The 18,628-nt window shown below is 43.2% G+C and overlaps 1 long non-coding RNA gene across 1 annotated transcript; it reads left to right on the top strand.

Moving 5' to 3' along the window:
- The first annotated feature begins 749 nt into the window (after window positions 1–749).
- On the top strand, window positions 750–17,421 carry LOC306801173. Its single transcript, XR_013774002.1, has 5 exons — window positions 750–1,164; window positions 5,440–5,540; window positions 6,253–6,408; window positions 6,678–6,738; window positions 15,725–17,421. It is a non-coding gene; the product is annotated as an uncharacterized lncRNA (long non-coding RNA).
- Window positions 17,422–18,628: the final 1,207 nt, after the last annotated feature.

Below are 18,628 nucleotides of genomic sequence, written 5' to 3'. Positions count from 1 at the left end.
TCCATAGCCCTCTTTAAAAACTGCCTGCCTTGCTAATCTCAGTAGATAGCAAGCTCTAAGATCCATGCTAACACAAGAAAAAATTTAATATTCTTGAAGACATCTCCTTGTAGGGGCTTTTGCAAGTAGATCAAAAAGCAGATATTTTTTTTTTTTTGCATAATTATTTTACAAGTGCTAGGTGAAAACACTCTTTTTTTACTCTAGTGACTGGAAAAGGGTCTTAGTCTAGCTATAACATTACACAGCATTGATGTCCACATTTACACGGAGAACAGCTGAGATTTAACTTATGGTTGTGCTGACCAGGAACAAGCAGTTTCCCTATGATGTGCAGCCTCTAAAGCTGCAGAAAGCAACCAGATCATTAGAAAGGTGAATTATACATCCCTTAAAAGTGCACATCCTCCAAATACCTCTGCCCAGCAGAAGGCAAAAGCAGCAAGCTGCCATGTGCTGCTCCTTCTGCAGGATGAGTAATCCCTGCTGTTCACATTGGAAAGGCTGCTCTGGAACAGATGTCCCAGGAAGTGGTGCTGAGGATCAATATTTTTACAAGGGTGTTCATCATTTCACTTTTTGCAGAGAGCTGGGAGACTGTCCTATAGATAAGCATTTCTTTGTAAGGACCAAAGGAAGGAGATTCCTTGGTCTAGACAGAGAAAAAGGTTGAGCAGTGGAGAGAGAACAGTGATTTCTTACAGTATTTGGTATACTTAATTTGTGGGTCTGAACCTCATGCATCTCACTTCCATGAGATGCAGTGCATTGAGAAGCAGAAGAACTTCAAAACATGTTCTAAATTATTTAATTCAAAACATTAGCAAATACAGATGCTCTTGGGCATTGAACTGAATCTGTAAGAATGGGGGAAGAACATATAGAAAGGAGAAAAAAAAACCTAACAGGGAACAGATAGACTTGTTTAATTTATGTAGGAGGAAACTGAGGCACAAAAGCAGTTATAAGTGATCTGATGTCAGTCAGAGAGAGGGAATCTTTAACTCACCATTCTTGCTTTAATCCCCAGACAAGCATGGCCACACAGGAAACCCTTGGCTCCTTACTCTGGATGCTATCCTTGCTCCCCTGCTACTTGAAGCTGAGCAAGCAGATGCTACCTGGGCTTAGAGGAAGAAAGAGGAGGAAGATTGAGGGTGGAGGGTGCATGTCACAGGTGAAAGAGATGAGGAGTGGTGGAGTGGCTTTGGGATTTGAAGGTAAATCCATCTATGTCAGGTATCAGAAGTTAGCAGAGGGTAACTATTCCAGAGAGGACCATCAAAGTGCTGCCATCATGGCCTGTGACTTAGTAGCAGCAGGAGTTTTACTTCTCGCCCAGCAGCCCCCAGGAGGCATCCAAAGGGTTGTAATAGAGCAATATCATAACTACTCCATGGAGGCCAAGACTTTCTACCTCCCTGTTTTTGGCCTTTTTCCTGCCAGGCATATGTCCCTCTGCCTGTGCCCTGCATTTGTGCTCAGACATTGGCTGGGTGTTGGCTGGTCCGGGGTCACCACGCTGCGCAGAGTATGTGAGCTATGTGCTAGCTTTCATCACATGGATATGCCTCAACGTGTCACTTTAAAGCAGTTCAAGTAAGAGATGTGGGAGAACAGATGAGGAGAAGGGAGGCAGGAAACATGTCATAAATCCACAGTGAGAGGGACTCTGAAGTAAGAGAATTAAAGACTCTGGAAAACACATAAAAATCTGCTGTAGAAAGGGCACTGTCAATGCATCCTGTCAGTGCAGTTTGGTTTTTATTTCCTAGTGTGCAATATGATATAAAAAAGTTCACCTTTACTAGATGATCCATGGAAGCCCATATTTCACATGAGATTTATTTTTCATGTGAATAGGCCTGGTGTTTCCAGACACTGGTGGATATCAGTCGCTGTGCTCTAAAGAGAGGCCACCAGCACCTGTGGTCTCCCAGGGACTGTCTCTTCCAAGTGCTGCTCCTCACACAAGGACCACTTCATTGTTTCTGCTTTGTGTTTAAGTAGAGCTGAACTGAGGAATGTAGAGTTGAGTAAAAATAATGGAGAAAGATCAGACTGAAATTATTTCCCTCCCCCCCTCAAAAATCCCACTTGTGCAATCATCAGATATGTGAGCTTTGTGCTTTCTCAAATTGCTATTGTAAAAAGAGAAAAAAAAACTTGAACCCACTCAAGTATTACAGAGGGTCTCAAATACTACAAAGAGTTTCTATAGACATATGTCCCACTGCAGGAATCTGAAATTCCCTCAGCACCCAGAATATTAAGCAATCTGAGGCCTGTACTTTTAGATCAAGATTTGTGAGAAAGAAACATCCTGGCTTGCCTAAAAATGACTGATGAAAAGGAAAATTTCCAGTGCAGCAACTACCAGCCTCTCTGGCAGCCAACTATTCTCACTCAGCCATCCCCTGGATCTTCACAGGACATAACATGATCAGCATGGGCAAAAGGTCTCCAGGCTCTGTCTCAAAGACTCTGTGATGCTAATGAACAGAGAAGAGAAGGCTTTACACTATGTGACCCACTTAAGGCATGATGAAAAATAATTTATTTTCAAAAGTGTATGAACAGGGCCTCCAGACTGTGAGAGGTACCTCCTTCCCCAATTCTTTCCTTTGCCACTCTCTGTACATCATTTTCTTATTCCTTGGCCACACTGCATAGTAGCAAGGACACAATCCAGTAATTTTGCTGGCATCTGACTGTGAAGGGTCAATTGCATGGCAATCCTCTATCTTCATGGTACTCCTCCTGGCTGAAGGGCTATGCCATGGGGATGGAAATAAGGAACAGACCACTGCACTTGGGCTTCCCTGTGGGGACTACCAGCCAAACAAGCACATTGCTCCCTTCCCTCAGCCACCCATCTTACTTTAATCTTTTCCTTCCACCACAGATTGAGAGCTATTGCTGCTGAGACTGCATTTTCATTTCTTCTGTTTCATTGCTACTCTGTGCTTAACATATTAGTGGTGTGAAGTAGAGAGGAAGGAAATGGAGGGGAAGCACATGGAGCAAAGTAAACATCTTCAGGGAGGTAAAGACTGCACAGAGAAACACTCACTCACCCTTTTCAGCCAGGGTTTAACATGTTTCAGCTTTGCATGACAGCCCTGTGTGCAGGGATGCCCTTCCAGCAGCCACAGAGGTTGCAGAGCCCTGTGGGTCACTTGTCCATTATCATGCCAGGCCATGTGGAAGCTGCTTTCAGCTGTGAGGCATTTGAAAATACAGGCACTTTCCAGTGAGCAGACTGCTTGTACTGGGACTTCAACTGCCTTCTCCCCAGAGGAGGGATTTTTGGACGAGCAGTTTTCCACATACTATGGCTCAGATCCCACCAGTAGATAAGACTACTTTAGCTTACAGCCTTCTGGGTACAGAGGTGATGTCCATCTCACAAAATCCTAAGGTACTGTGAGAGCAGGCAGGGCATAACAGACTCTGTTGTTGATTCCCAAAGTCACAGTATCTCTGTGTGCAGAAGGACCCACAGAGTCTCTAGCCTCTTGTGATGAAGGGCAAGGTCAAGCTGAAGTTTCCTTTGGGAGAGCCAGCAACCCCATGAGCCCCCAGACTGGCTGAGATGGGGCAAGCACCTCTGAGAGATGCATGGCAGAACCCCACACAGCCCTCACACTGCGTGTCCAGGGAGTCTGTGCTCCTTTGCAGAGCAGATGCATGATGGAGAACAATGATCTCACCTGTTAATCAGGCAAGGGGGTAACTTCAGGCAAGGGGGTAACTTCAGTGACCATCAGCAGAATAGCCAGGCACAGCATTGGTCACTGTTATGGAGCTGTATGTCTGTGGCTTTACCCAGGTTCATTCTGCATTTCCTTCTTGATACCGTGCAGCCACTCTGGGTGGGGGCTCAAAGTGACTTACTCCTTTGCTAAAACTAGAACCATCTTCAAGTGCTGCTCCTGTCTGCTGCCAGTGCCTGGGTGGTGCTGTGATGTTGAGAGAGCCCTATTTTTGCTTCATCACAGCTGGAGGCCCCACTAGCATCATCAGCACTTTTAAAATTTATTGTAGCCTGGAGCTGGAGGCATAGGCCATCACTGGCTTATTTTACAGTTTCTTCAACCTCTGAATTTTGCAATGGCTACAGAGGTGTGTCTGCTTCAGTGTTTTCTGAACTAGCTGTGCTTCATACATGGCAAAGAAGCAGATCTCACATGCAGACAGCCTCTTCCCAGCATCTTAACAGCTGCTCAGCCCAGATTTCACCCTGATTTTTTCCTTCAGCTTTGATGATGGGACTGTCAACTAGCAGTGTGTTGTGGGGCACCTGTGCTTTGAGAGGAGCACCCACTGGGTCCACTGTAGGGAGGCCATGGGGGCTGCAATGGGCACAAGCAGCACCACTGGTGACTTGACCTAGACTGGCCCCTGGCTGGTGCAACCTGGTCCTGCTGTGGTCTGGGAGGGCAGAAATCAGCCCTGCACCCTGGGGTGCAAGCTGGCTGTGGGGGTGTGCATGGGGAGGCACAAGGCAAGGAGCTGGGGTGGAAAGCACAGCCCCTGTGGATGCACATGGCTGAAGGATGAAGGTTTCTGCCTGGTGAAACAGCCATGGGAATCACATGTGGAAAGAGGGAATGGCTTAGTGCAGGAACAGCAGTACAGAGCCTCTGGGGACACAGGGACAGTGGCCAGCCCAGGGCACACAGCTCAGTAGCCAGCTATGGCAAGTTCCTCATGTTGTATTGGCCAAGTGACACAAATAGCATAAGAAGGTTTTTTTTTTTTTTAAGCAAGTACAGAAATAAGTGACTCTACCAGTGGCCCAATCGAGCTACCCCAGGGCACCGTACAGCTTTTTGGTTCAAATGTGCACTAAACAGAATATACCATTGTCCTTACATGTACATGCTCAGTCTGTGGCTGTGGGAAGAACAGGAGGGGTTCAGCTGTGCAGCTCCAAACACACTGTGTGCTCAGAAACAGGCAGGAGGAGTGGGGGGGACCTGTTCCCTTGTGAGGCTGGAGCAGCTGCAGCTGAGGGTCCCACAAGGGTCCCGTGGGACCAGGGGCTGTTTGCTGACTGCAGCCCCCAGCCCCTTGGCACACAGCCCAGTCCCAAGACATATAAACCAAAGAAGCATAAACAGATGATCACATGAAAAATATATCATGATTAGCCAGATAGATCCCAAATGTTTGTTCTATAAACTGCAGCAGGCAGCACAAGTGTTCACTGCAGCTGTAGTTTCTCATCTTATTTGTGTAAGTGTGCTATTAAGCTTAGACATGGGCAAAATAATCTTTCATTGATTCTCACTTAAGAAGCTGCTTTAAAGATATATTATATCAATGTTTGATTCAACCCTTTTGCAACTGGTATTATATCATAAACTGCTTCTCGCTTAATAAAAAATCTTGGTTAATTTTTTTCTCCTGAGTTACTTCCTTTTCTCTCTGAAGCCAGTGAAGTGGTTTGTTTTGTGAATGAAAGCTGGATGCCTTTAGCAGGATGGCATTAACACTGACCTCTGCTCATGCATTGAATTCCTGCCCAGTGGGAGGTGAGTTGGAGGAAAGGGTTAGTTCATTGATGGTCAGAACCTGCTGAGAGCAGGACTGTTAACCTGCCTGGAAAGGGAACTACTTAGAGGGCTTTTCCCTTTCTTGGATTAGTCCAGTGAAGGCATCCTTCTCTCCCTTTAGTTTTAACCATCTGCTGGAAAGATGGTTCTGTTTCATCTCAGCTTGGTAGAGATTATTTTTGTATATATAAAATGGCAGTAAATTGGGGTGTGGGGTGTGGAGGGGGTGTACACTTTAATTTTTCCTGTTGCTACTTCCTGTATCAGAGAAGGCTATCTGAATTTCACAGCATGAAATATTTAGCAAGGACAATGCAAAGAAATCAAAACCAAACTCCTTCAGATATTTCCAAAGAAATGTAGCATGTTTTATGCCCCTTGGATCCTAAAATGCATCCTGTAAAAAGGGTAGGCAGGAAAAGTTCTGTGAAGCTGATTGTCAACAGTATCTTCTGGCAACTAGTGCATGAGAGTTATTCTAAAGGAAAATAGTCTATAATTTATAGTGAAAAAGTATTGTGTAAAAATAGCAAATTTTCATTTGATAGTTTTATCTGCTGACTATGGTGATGAAACCTGTGCTCTGCTTTTTTTTTAAGAGCTGGAAAGGATACAAAGTGCAAGTCAAAACCCAAAAGGTTCACAAAGCACAACTGTAAGTATTTCTTTCCTTATTGTCTTTGTCCTTCAGAGCCAAGGGAACATTTGGAGAATCAACTGCATCTGTGCTCCTTTTCACAGTCAGCAGATTCATTAACTAACCTCCTCTTCCTTGTCACTGTGACTACCAAGTTGCTTCAGGGGTAGATGAGGAGCAACTGTCCTGAAAGAAGAGTGCATAGACCAAGTAAGTGTGGCCATAGCAATTAGAGACAGAACATCTTATTTTAGCTCTCCCACCCATATCAATCAAGAGAAATCCATTGAAGCATCAAGAAGAAATCCATTAAAATCAGGGCTTTCGTTGCTTTCACTGAGATTAGGGTCTAATTTTGGTGTCTGTTTTGGTTGTAAATTGAGCAGATAGAAGCCACTGGGACATCATTAAATCGGAACTCAGAAAGTTTCATTTCCACTTGTTTTTTTGAGTAAAACCATACTTTGTTATCCTTGCAGAGTCTACAAGGACTAGTTTGAACTACTCTCACCAGCTAAGACAACACTTCTTCTCTATAAGGTGAGGACTTGAATAAAGCTTATCGATGTAGTTGTTTCTTTTTCTTTTAATTCACCTCCTGACCTTTTAAAATTACTTTACTCAACAAAGGACAATAGGGCCAATCCAACTCCCATTAAAGTCAGCGGGAGTCTTTTCATTAACTTCAGCTGAAGTTGGGCTGGGCCCAATAATACTAACTTTAAGAGTAAAAAATAGCAACTCATATAGAGCTTTATCTTGCCCCCTGTGGCTTGATAACTGACCTCCCATCATGTTCACTGGGACAGGATCAGGCTTATAAAGCCAAGTAAAACTATTACAGGATTAATCCTATAACCCAAAGCTTATAAAGTATTTGAATTTCCTCTTTTTAATCACACTGGAATATATGAGAACTATTCATGACTTTATGAATAGGGAGGAGCTTCCAGCTGAACAGATTGGATTTGTCTTTGGGTTGCTTTATGCCATAGGGTTTTCTGTTTTTAAAACAAGGAGGAAGGAAGATGACAGGGGTAAGGGGCTGAAAAGATGACCTCATGTAACTCCTTCACTATTTGGCTTTTTTTGCTCCATCTTTCTACACAAGCACCATTCTACTTCCTTGCCAGGTCATCCCAGCTGAAATCCTCGGCACCATTTGCTTTCCCAGAAGGAAGCTCCACCGATCTTCCCTACCTGCCTGTCCTAGAGGGAGCAGAGCAGCATCCAGAGGGGTTAAGCTGGGGCAAGGTTATGATGGAGATGCCTCTTGGTCTAGTGGAAGCAGCCAGACTGAATTTTTGTTCTTTGTTACACCTTTGCCCCAAGACATGAAACATTTGGTGTCTAATTAGTGCTTCAATATATCATAACACAGGGAAAGTTCCACCAACTCAAACTCTCAGCCTACGGTGTGGATTTTGCTCAGGACCTGACACTTAGCTGATTTTTTTCTCTTTATTGCTTTTGATTTTGTTCTTTGCCTCCCTCTTTCTAATTACCTTGCAATTAATCTACGTGGAAAACTCTGTATCAAAAACATTGATTTGTTTCAGCACCAAAAGAAGAAAGGTAATTTGGCAGCTCTTTGAACTGCTGTAAAAAGCCCACCTACTTGGTAGGTACTTGTATGTTTTATTCCTAGATCAAAAATTCTGTTTTTGTTAAAAACTAATCTACTCACTGCCGTCTGTGAGGAACATGTTCTAAAGTCAGAAAAGTACCCTGCCATCTGATTAATATGTAGCAGCCACCCAGGGAAAGGTGGGCTTGGCAATGCAGCCACACTGCCAGGCAGAACACAGAGCTGCAGCAAATGCTGTTCTACCCTCAGCCCTGTGTCAGGAACCCTTCTCCTTTTCCAGCAGAATCTGAATTTATGCAGTCCTTCCAGTACAGACACAGTGTATTAGAAAGAGCTCTCAGATATCCTCAACTTCTCCATGCATGAAGAGGAAGAGCCCCCCTGACTCCTGACACCGTCAGCCCTGGTATTCTCTGTGCTCACCCAAAAGCATTGCAAGCATCAACATCAGTCACTTCAAAGAGCTCTTTCATGTACCACAAACTTTTTTTATCCAGAAGACCCAAGCAAAAGGCAGATCTGCTGTGTCTTGCTTTATTCAGCTTACCACTTGTGTGGCCCCTTGGAAGGGTCTCAGAACAGTGAACAAACTTCCGATGCATTTTCACTGAGCAAGTATAAGACACAAAGCTTTTTCTGTCACTTGTTAGCAGTGCAAGGTAATAAATGGCTTTGTGTTGGTCCTGGGTGTGTTGATGCCGCTGAGGGAAGGATCCCTCCCCCAGCTGCACTGCAAAGTCCTGTTCCCTGGTTAGACAGTGCCTGGAGATGGGTCGGTTCCATTCCTTGGCTGAGGCTCCTGCTCACATCTCAGGAGGGAGCCTGCTGACCATACCAGATGAGGCTGCCCTCATGGCACCCAGCAAGCAGCTGGGACTATGCTGAATTTCACCACAGCAGGGTTGCTCTGGGAAGCCACCTGCAGAGTGGTCAGCTCTTCTGGGATCAATATTTTTATGAGGACAGCGCTATCCCATTTCAGGAGCCCCTGTGTAGGGAAGCCTGGTGAGATGTGCACACCTTCTCCACCAACTCACCCTTCCCAGTCCTGTGGGTGCTCATGAAGGCAGGAGTTCTGCTCTCCAGCCCTTCTGATACCCTGTGCAGCAGATGAAGGAGCTAACCCAGCAGTGCCCCTTTTGGGGAAAACTGGTTCTGCACATCTCAGATGAAGCAGACCACAGGAACCTGTCTGCACCACACAGAAAATCCTGTTGTCAGAGTCTTACTGATGACAAATTGTGTTTGACAATGTTCAACATCATAGGTCTTTTCTCCACAATTCTTACAAACTTTATGCAACGGGACCTTAATCACTCACTGTTAGCTCTTCTGCCATGTAGTTCACTCTCTGAAGAAGCTCTTGCTCTCTGCTAAGAACAGAGAAAACCCACCAGAAATAGATATCTGATTTGGAGAGTTAGGTGCCATAAGTCAGTTGAGATAAACCATTTCAAAAATTTCTCATTAGGCTTTTTCCCTAAAGCCACTTAGTCTCCTGTGAGCAGGAGATCTGATTGAAGATAATGGCTCACTTTCTTAGGAATCTTCTGATGAATTCATGAGAGCTGATGACATTGCTTACCATTTAAGTGGCACCTAAAGCAACAGTTGTTCTTAGTGATTTATGTAGATGCAAATATTCTGGCAAATCCTCTGGAATCTGTATGGGGGAGACAAGCCAGATTGTGCAGTCTCTTGCTAACTAGAAGCCAGGAGAGAGGGGAGTGCACATACCAGATTTGCTCCATGTACCTTTGTTGGCCAAACAAGTCATATAGCCACAGCCTATTCTATGCTTCTTCCTGCTTTTGTACCCAAATGAGAATGCAAGGCAAATAGCAGGAGGTTGTATTTTGTTCTCTTGACTCTTATTACAAGGTTCTAAGTTTTGTTTATGTGCTCAGAGAACAGAGGCCTATTCTCTTCATGTTTGTAATTAGTTGGGTACAACTGGCAGGAAAGTTTGTTTTTCTCAACTAGAAAGCAATTGTCTCCAGCCAGTCATACATAAAAGACTTTTGGTTTGATTTTATCAATTTCTCTGTTCTTTGAATATTCAGTAAAAAGTAGAAGCTGATTCCCTAGAGGGTATAATACTATCTGCTGTTGCAGACTGTTGTGCACATACCAAACATACTGATTTTCTTTGGACCCAAAGATACTGCCATTTTTTTTTCTTTTATTATGGATTGGATGTGACTGCATATTTCTAAAATACACAAAGGTAGAACAACCACAAATGTATAATTAGTGAATTGTTCTAGCTGTATTTACTACAGAAGTTACCAGAGCCTTGGGTGGAAAACATACCCCTCCTGGTCTGGGCCAAGTGCATGCCAACATGTAGTATATTTTCATTAAGTTACATGATATTAATGTTTTCAGGAATCACTTGGGTTCTTGCACTCTGCCTGCCAGAAGTGTTGCCCGAGTCCATTCCCTATTTAATCGTGAAGGAATGCTGTTCAAAAGATTTGAGGTCAGAAGTGCTCAATAAATCAATCCAGATACACTCCTAATGAGTGGTGAATTAAACAGCATTTGCTTCAGGATCAGAGGTCCTCCTGGGAGATTACTTTTTATTGCTAGCAGGATTGTTCACTTGCAGGTATCAGGAAGCTGTGAGTTAAGGCCTGTTAGGAAGGTCTACAAAAGAATCTGTGTCTTCTCTTCTGAATGCATGTGATTATGTCCAGACAAAAATGATAAAAGGTGAGATTCATCCTGAATTGGAATACCCTGTTTCCTGAATTAAGGAGGAAAAAAAATCTTGTAGCTTCAGGTGAGATAAAATTATTCTATATTTATGTCTCCAGGTTCCTGTCTTAAAGACCACAACACAAGAATTTAGAACAGGACTGTGAAGAAAACAGCTGAGATGGAAAAGAGATGTTTAGAGTCCACACTGGCCAGCAGGAAAGGCAGCTCACTGTGACTGCTCAGAGGAGGAATCTCTGTAAGTCTGGGCAGGACATTTTTCCTGTGATGGGGAGTGAAGGGTAGAGAAGCCAGGGCTTTTTGCCACCTGAAGGACAAGGTGCAATATTGCACACAAAATATCTGAAATGGGAAGGATGTTTCTTGATGTAATGTATAGTTTATTTCTAGCCTTCTATGCTTTTGAAAACTGGTGTTTTTTCAGAGCATTAGAAATTAACAATTCCAGATTTCTGTCACTCTCACTTCCCATCACCACCCTTCTCTAAGCAGGACAACAGGTTCCCTTGTGCATGGAGAGAGCAAGTGGATATAAAATGTCCCATGCAGCCCAAGTGGCATCATGAGGAGGAAGTGAGAGTCCCTGAAAAGCAGGAGAGGATCAGGTAGCCACAACACCTAGGGAGCCACACTTCATGCTAGGAGAAATTAAGAAACCCATGCATATAAAAGGGTATGCCATCCATCATCATTCAATATCATAATGAAAAGTATAGCTGATTCCTGTCATGTTCAGAGAAACACAGATCCTTTCTCTTTGCACATTATTATGTTTTTATCACACTTTGTTCCCTTTGATCATATAATTTAATTTAATTCTAGTTTAAACAGATAGTCTAACGTTGCATTTTTTATCACAGTATCACATTTGCACACAAATACCCTACAGCACAGTAGTGTAATACACAATTGTGCAGGGGAGACATATGGATGAGGTAACTTCCAGGTGAAGGATGTGGGTACAGAAATTTAAAATATCCTCATAAGAAACAAGGGCTTTGAAACTAGAGTTCCCACAGAATATTTAGTAATTCATGTTCTGGGACTCAGATTAAAAGAGATTTTAAAAATAAAGTGTAGGTCAAAACTTGGCATTTTGTTTCTGTGGAAATGCTGACATTTCCAGACAGTTTCTTGTTCCGTTCAGGATTGGAACAAAGCCTAAAAAAGTTTTACCTTTCCTGTGGAAATGAAATTCTGAAAGTATTTTGTTCTAGGAAGCTCAAAACATTGTTTTTTGCCCTGTCTAAAATCAAACATAGCAGATGTGCTCATGGGGAGGAGAGGAGTGGTCACATCTGAAGTGCAATGGTGTCAGACATGACTCACTGCATTTCCTGTGAAACTCCTCAGCCCCATTCCTTCTTGGCCTCCAGACCAGCCATCAGCCCTGCTGGGAGCTGCAGCTCCTGAACTGGAGCTGGGCATCATCTGCTGCCAGACTGACAAGAAAGATCCAGCCTGGGTATGGCAAAAGTTTCCAGAATAAAAAATATTTTCATGAAACATTTAGGCTTTGATATATGGCCATGAATCAATCACCAGTTCCTGACTAGGAAACATGTAGGTTTGGTGGGTAGTGAAGCACATTATGGGTCTTGGACAATCCTAGTGGCTCTTATTCCAGTCACCAGTGGGAAAACTGGGTTATATCACAGAGACTAACCTGTGCAGGAAGTAAGAATTAGCTTCAAAAACCCTGAGATGACCCCATGGATATATGTAAGCCCAGGAAATGTCACTTTTATGACATTTTAGATGGAAGTGTGAGTGTGCAACTTGTATGTAATAGGGGAAGGACTGAAGAGCCAAAACACTCTGCAGCAGCCACTCTAGGGTTTAGGTTATTTATGTTGGTTACTCATCTACATCTTTTCACTGGTTTAGATCACACCTCTTTTTGAAAATAGGTTTTGGACTCATAAGTTATCTGGACACTTTTAATAGTTTTATCTCAAATTAATATCTCTTCCAAAAGTAACTCAAGTGTTTGCACATTCCCTGTTTTATAGTAGATATTATTTATTCCCACATATGCCAGTTCAGAAGGACAGACCATTCAGGAAAAGATGTGGCTTATTATATAGCAGTGATGGATGGTTTCTTTATAGAAACCACTTGCATGTAAGAGAACAACTGCTGTGTATTAAATACATTCCCTGTATTATGCATACAGCTCATACCTGTCATTGAAGTAAAAATCCAAAAGAGAGGGAAAGAGCAAGAAAGCTCATAAAAATCCATTAAATATCTATGCATCTATGGAAGCCATGATGATGCAGTGCTTGAGAAACTTGGCAAATGCATTGGAGTGCCTGGGACATTTCGTTCCTGTACTGGGAAGAAGGATGAAAACAGCATATTGAGGGGTTAGTTACTCATAAAACATTAATAGCTGGAGATTTGCCAAATCATTATTATTTTTTCTGGAAATGGTATTATTCAAGAAGATAAGATTTTATTTCCATATGTCCATACCAGTTCAGTATTGGAAGGTGAAACACATACCTAGGGGATTACAGGCCCAGAAAACACCTTTTCCAGGAAAACAGGCTGAGTGAATCACTTCAGACAAAAATGTGTTGAAATGTCAAACAAGTGCTATCTTGATTTAATGTTCTTGTTAATTATAAAAAATAACCACCTCTATGAACATGCAGACAAGTTAAGACTGATACTGTTTTATAGAACTAAGGGAAACAATGAAACTGGGCACATAACCTCAAGCTGTTCTGAAAACTTATAAGGAAAAAATTGGTCCAGTGTTATTCTGAAGAATCAGAATTGTCACGGCCTTGTGGTTTCTGCTACAGGCCAGCTAACAAGGACACAGCTTAGAAAATCTCCAGGTGCCAGAGGTGTCTTCAGCCAGCCAGAATTTCTCTGGATGGGTTTTGAACCTCTGAGTCAGCACAGCTTGGCCACACCCTCAAAATGAGACTCATCCAATGTGGAGATTGCCCAAAGACATGCCAAGGGATGGGAGCATGTAGTTTATAATTCAGTTGAAACACTTAAACTGTCACACAGGCTCTCTGCACTGTTCCTCATTTAGTTGTTTAAAATTGTTATTAGGATCCTTCACATGGTTGAATTCTCTGAATGCAATGTACCCACAGAGTGGAAGGTAGTGGGAGGATTCTCTTGCCTTCCCTTCTCTAATGGTTCCCTGCACACATATGTGTGTTTATAGATATATATTTACATGCATATCCTCCAAATGGGGACTGGGAGATTTCAAATTGTTTCTGTTGACAGGACAGGGAGAGGAATAGCTGAGCTGTGAGAGCTGGAGACAGACCCCAGCCAGCAGCAGGGGAGCACAAGAAGCTGACTACACCACCTGGGATTTCTTTGCCAGTTTTAATTAAGAAAGGGAATTTTATTTGTTACAAAAATTTGCATATAAAAGTTGAGAAAAATGGAATTCTTGTGTCCCACAAGCCCCAGGGACCAGCAGACGTAGGAAGAGGATTAAGATTTGGGCTAAGAATTTGAGTAAAACAGCATGAGGAAAGGGGGAGAGTTTCTGGGAAGAAATATCTAAGCAACCAGGTATTTCTCTAAGGAACACTGTCATGTGTCTTCTCCTTACTTAAAAAAGCTGGAATACTGGAATACTTCGGGGATGTTCTGGGCAGTGAGGTATTGGTAGAGAAGAAGTGGTGAAAACAAAGAAGACTGACAGTAACAAGTATCTGGCAAGATAGTGTTAGGCTGAATCTAATTAAAAGAACAGCATAGATATATTAGGCCTTTCTGCCAAGCCATAAAAGTGATTACTTTTCTTGGAATATGCCGTAATCTTCCCTGAATCCACATGTGTTTCAGGTGCAGGACAGCTACTTTCTCCCTAGTTTTCTCTGAGCCTGGGAAGATTAAACAAATTTTCCAGGCTGATACTTTATTGTTTTTCCCTTCTTTGTTTCAGTTCTTCTAGTAAAGCTCATTTCTTTAAGTCCTGGTAAAGTCTGGTAAGTAAAGAGGTTAGTCCTTCTTGCTGCTTGACATGGGGCATTTATTTAGTTCTTGGATCTCTGGACAGCAAGTTTAAGCTGGTGACACTGAATTTTTCCAGCAGAAAATCAAATCCAGCCCACACACGTCAGACTGACAGTAAATAATTGCTAAAGGATTGCATGAATACTCAAGCATATATGAATATCTTTAGCACATAATCCTCTAATCTGGGGAAATAAACCAACAGCATCCTGAGTACAGTACATAAATGAGTAGGTTTTGTTCTACATATATTTGTAGGGCATGTGCAGGCATGTGCTCAGAGAGAGAAGGAGAGAGAGGGCAAGAGTAAACACACCTGTGGAAGGCCAAATAAGGCAAGATAGGAAATACAAAAGCCCAGTTTCTCAGGCTCAGGATGGCTGGTGGCACCAGCAATTGCATCTCAGCTGAGCTTCCCAGGGGCTTGAAGGCAGCTTCAGCAGAGGGACCAGCCTTCAGACTTCCATGAAAAGTCACTCACCCAAAAGGCACTGGCACATGATGAAGTCATTGCTCCAGCAAGAACAACCTTCCCTTGGCTGAGATGCAGGGCACTGGTGTAACAGGGCACATTCCCAAGGAGCTGCAGGTGGTGGCTGGCTGTTCCCAGCCCTCTTTCCCTGCTTCACTTCCCTCTGGGATCACTTCTGCTGCCACTCTGTTGCCTGCAGGCAAACTCAGCCAGCACAGACTTCAGCCACTCAGCTGGTCCCACATGGCTGTGTTTGTGTTTTCCAGTTCTTCACAAGCAGCAGCCACTGGGCCTGGAAGGCAATTACAGAGTCTGTCAAATGCTGCCAGTTACAAGGCAGGTTCTGCTGAGAGCATGGCCTGGTACTGATCACTACAGCCCAGCCTTTTTTCCTTTAGCTTCAATTACTGGCCTCAAAAATATCTTGTGTTTCCAGTTGTGATTGTCATCAAACTTCAGTGCAGCATGTGCCATTGCACATGTGTGAGCACAGCTGGGTTTCTATACAAAACCAAACATATTTTGCTCTACAGTCCCCACAACCTGCTAAGAGCCAAATGTGTTGGGCTACCATTTCCAGTGGAGGATCAAAGAGGATATTTAGGTGTTTCTAATTCAACATCCAAGTAACTATAGAAAGTCACAGGCAGTGGGATGGCACAGGAGTGGAGGAAAGAGGTGTTAGAAGAGCATCTTTGCTGGGTGCAGAGGTGGACATTTAGCTGCATGTGTTCTCTTGCCAGGTGAGGGACTCACTCTTTGGGTACTGCACTGACCAGACTAACACTCTATCCCTGCTGTATGCCTGGGACCTAGCCACACACTGGATGCTCCATGCTACCATGGGAGAGCCCATGCTGCCTGGCTGGAGAGCAGCAGGGCTCCCAGGTACCAGAGACTGAAATGGTTAATAGCTTAAGCATTGCTAAGATCACCAAAAGACTTTTATCTGCTGTAGCAAACTACAAAGAAACAGTTGCTTATCTACAGAAGCCCACTCCTCCCTGAAGATGCCTCCTGATTTGGACTGCAAAAGGACCTTGAGGTAAGGTTGTACTATTGTCCAGCTGTCCAGGTCAAAGGAGAATGAATCCAGAAGTGTAAGAGATTTAATTGCTGACATTGGCACCTGCAGTAAGCACCCAGGTGCTGCAAAAGATGGGTGCTCATGGCTCAAACAACTGGCTGGCTGCTTTGCTCCTGGTGCACAGACTGGTGTCCCAGGTGCAGAAGGGCAGGCACACCTGGGGCTACAAACTGGGTTTCCAGATAAGGCAAGAGGCTGATAAGAGGCAGATCCTGCTAGGTGGGACAGTCTTCCTTATAATTTCAGTGTCCTCCCTTACATAATGATAGCTGTGAAAACCCTTCTGGGAGCACCAAGGACATTCACATGCATTCGCATAGCCTGAGCTATTCATCTGGGGTGATGGACCATGACTGATTCAACTGGTGTTGAATCAATCAGCTGCAGAATCTTAGAAGGTGTCAAAGACACATGAAATATTCCTGATCCAGTATTACATCATCCAGAGGAGGTACCAAGGGCATTTCTACCTAAACCCTGAACAATATAAACCCCACTAAAGGAGACTTTTGTGGATTCTTTTCCCCCACCACTTAATGTGTACAGTCTGCAATCACTGAGAAGACCAATGGGATGCCTTCAGAATCTATGGAGTGGTGATATATTTTTTCTACTTAATTTGTTTCTCTGTCTCTCTTTCTCTCTTTGCCTTTCCCTTACCTCTCTCTGTACCATTCATTTACTTTTAAATAAAATCCGTGCTATTGACTTCACCACATGGTTTACATCTTAATTCAGGCAGAGTCATCTCATGATTTTAACAATCAGATTGTAAAGCCAGGAAAGGGCAATTCATCTCCAAAGGACATAATCTCCAAAGTCAATCTGCAGCACTCACATGCAGGCAGGGTGGGTAACCCCTGAATCTGCCACACCTCTTCCTGATTTCCTACTTTATGAAAGAGAAGTACATTTCTCATCATCTGGTGGGTTATGACCTTTCCTTCTTGCTACATGGTTCCTCTCCAGTCAATGCAAAAGGTTTGGCAGAAGCAGCAGAATGGCTTTGTAGCAGGAGAAGGAAAATCTGCTTCCCTTCAAGTAAACAACAACAGATAAAGCAGCTGAAAACAATAACTGGAGCAGATCAAAAAAGCATTAAATGGGACAGCCTAGAAATAGCTCCATGTCTGCCCCTGCCCCAGCAAGTATGTCACATGGGGAGGTAATGATGCTGAAAATTACCTATTTGTTGTGTTATCCCTTCACTTCTATAGAACAAAGCATATGTAATGGCTGACACTTTGACTGATTTGTTGATTTTTTATAATACATTAAAGACTCTATTAAGATGACTGTGTACCACAGCAAAATCTGTGGTATGTTTTTACTGGTATTTACTAGTAACTTATCTAAAAGCCAAAGGATTAATCAAACTAGTGTATCAGAGTGGTACATTTCAGTGGTCCTGACCCCAGCTCCAGCTGCATGTGTGTCCTGCAGAAGGGAACATTGGCTCCTGAGTTATTGAGGTGTTTCTGTGCAGAAACTGCTGCATGTTGAGCACCACCACCAAAGCTGGAACAGATGGTTTAGCGTGGGGACACGCACAGTGGCAGGGTAGCCATGGCTGGGTTTCTCCTTGGTGGTGACTATCAGCCCTTAATGGATGTGGCTACTTCTGAGCAAAGCTATTCACCTTTAGTGTTCTTGAAAAGATTTAATGTGCTATCCCTGGTTTAGCTGAGCACATAGCACCTGCCTTAACTTGGATTTTATTTTGTTTGCTATGCCTGTGGTGTTCTTTCTAAAGTCTTCTTTTTTGATGCATGTGCACAATAGCAATTTTCCAGGTCAGAAAGGATTTACTTTCTTCTTTCTTTAATATCTTTTAAAAACAAAGTGTATCTCTTCTTGTCTAGAGTTTACCTAATCTTATGTAATAGCTCTATTTCCTGGTAATGATGCTGAACAATGGAGAGTGGTATGGAATAATTCTTTCCATTCAGGAGTTATAAGCTGATTTAATTGTTGGTAGAAAATGCAGCCCTGTAACAATTATCATAACTTTAACCACTTTTCCACACTCTGTGGATTTTCCTCTGATCTAGGATATGCCTAGCTGGGAAGTTGCAGCCAGCTACTGAACCTGCCAGTTTGAATTCCAGCAAACAAGTTGTACCAGATTTATGATGTCCTGGTAAATTATGCTTTTTGCTCACAAAATAGGGTATTAACATCAGTCAAAAGCTCAGACTCACTCACCCTTTTTATGTCCAGGTAGTAGAACTCTAGCAGAAGCTAGAAAGAGAGTTTGAAGGTGGTCAATCACTGAACTGTGGGAGCTTCCTCTCCTTAGCACACCACTAAGAAGGTGGGAGATATCTCCTCATGTTCATTCTGACTCACTAATAATTTGAATTAAACCATCAGAAATACATGAACTTGACACTGAAGAGCTGGTGGGTGTCTGTAGGTCAATGAGCAGCTAGCTGTTCTGAAAGTAGTGTGTTTGTAACAGTGATACACCCTCCTTCCTCTGGGCTGTAGGAAAGAGCCTGGGACCTGTGCTACCCACACAGGCAGAGGTGACTGCCCCACACTACTGCAACCCTAGCAT

The sequence above is a fragment of the Erithacus rubecula genome, assembly GCF_903797595.1.
Source record: "Erithacus rubecula genome assembly, chromosome: 4".
NCBI classification, from domain to species: Eukaryota; Metazoa; Chordata; class Aves; order Passeriformes; family Muscicapidae; genus Erithacus; species Erithacus rubecula.
The sequence above is the reverse complement of the archived record's forward strand: the minus strand, read 5'-3'. Positions and strand labels throughout refer to the sequence as shown.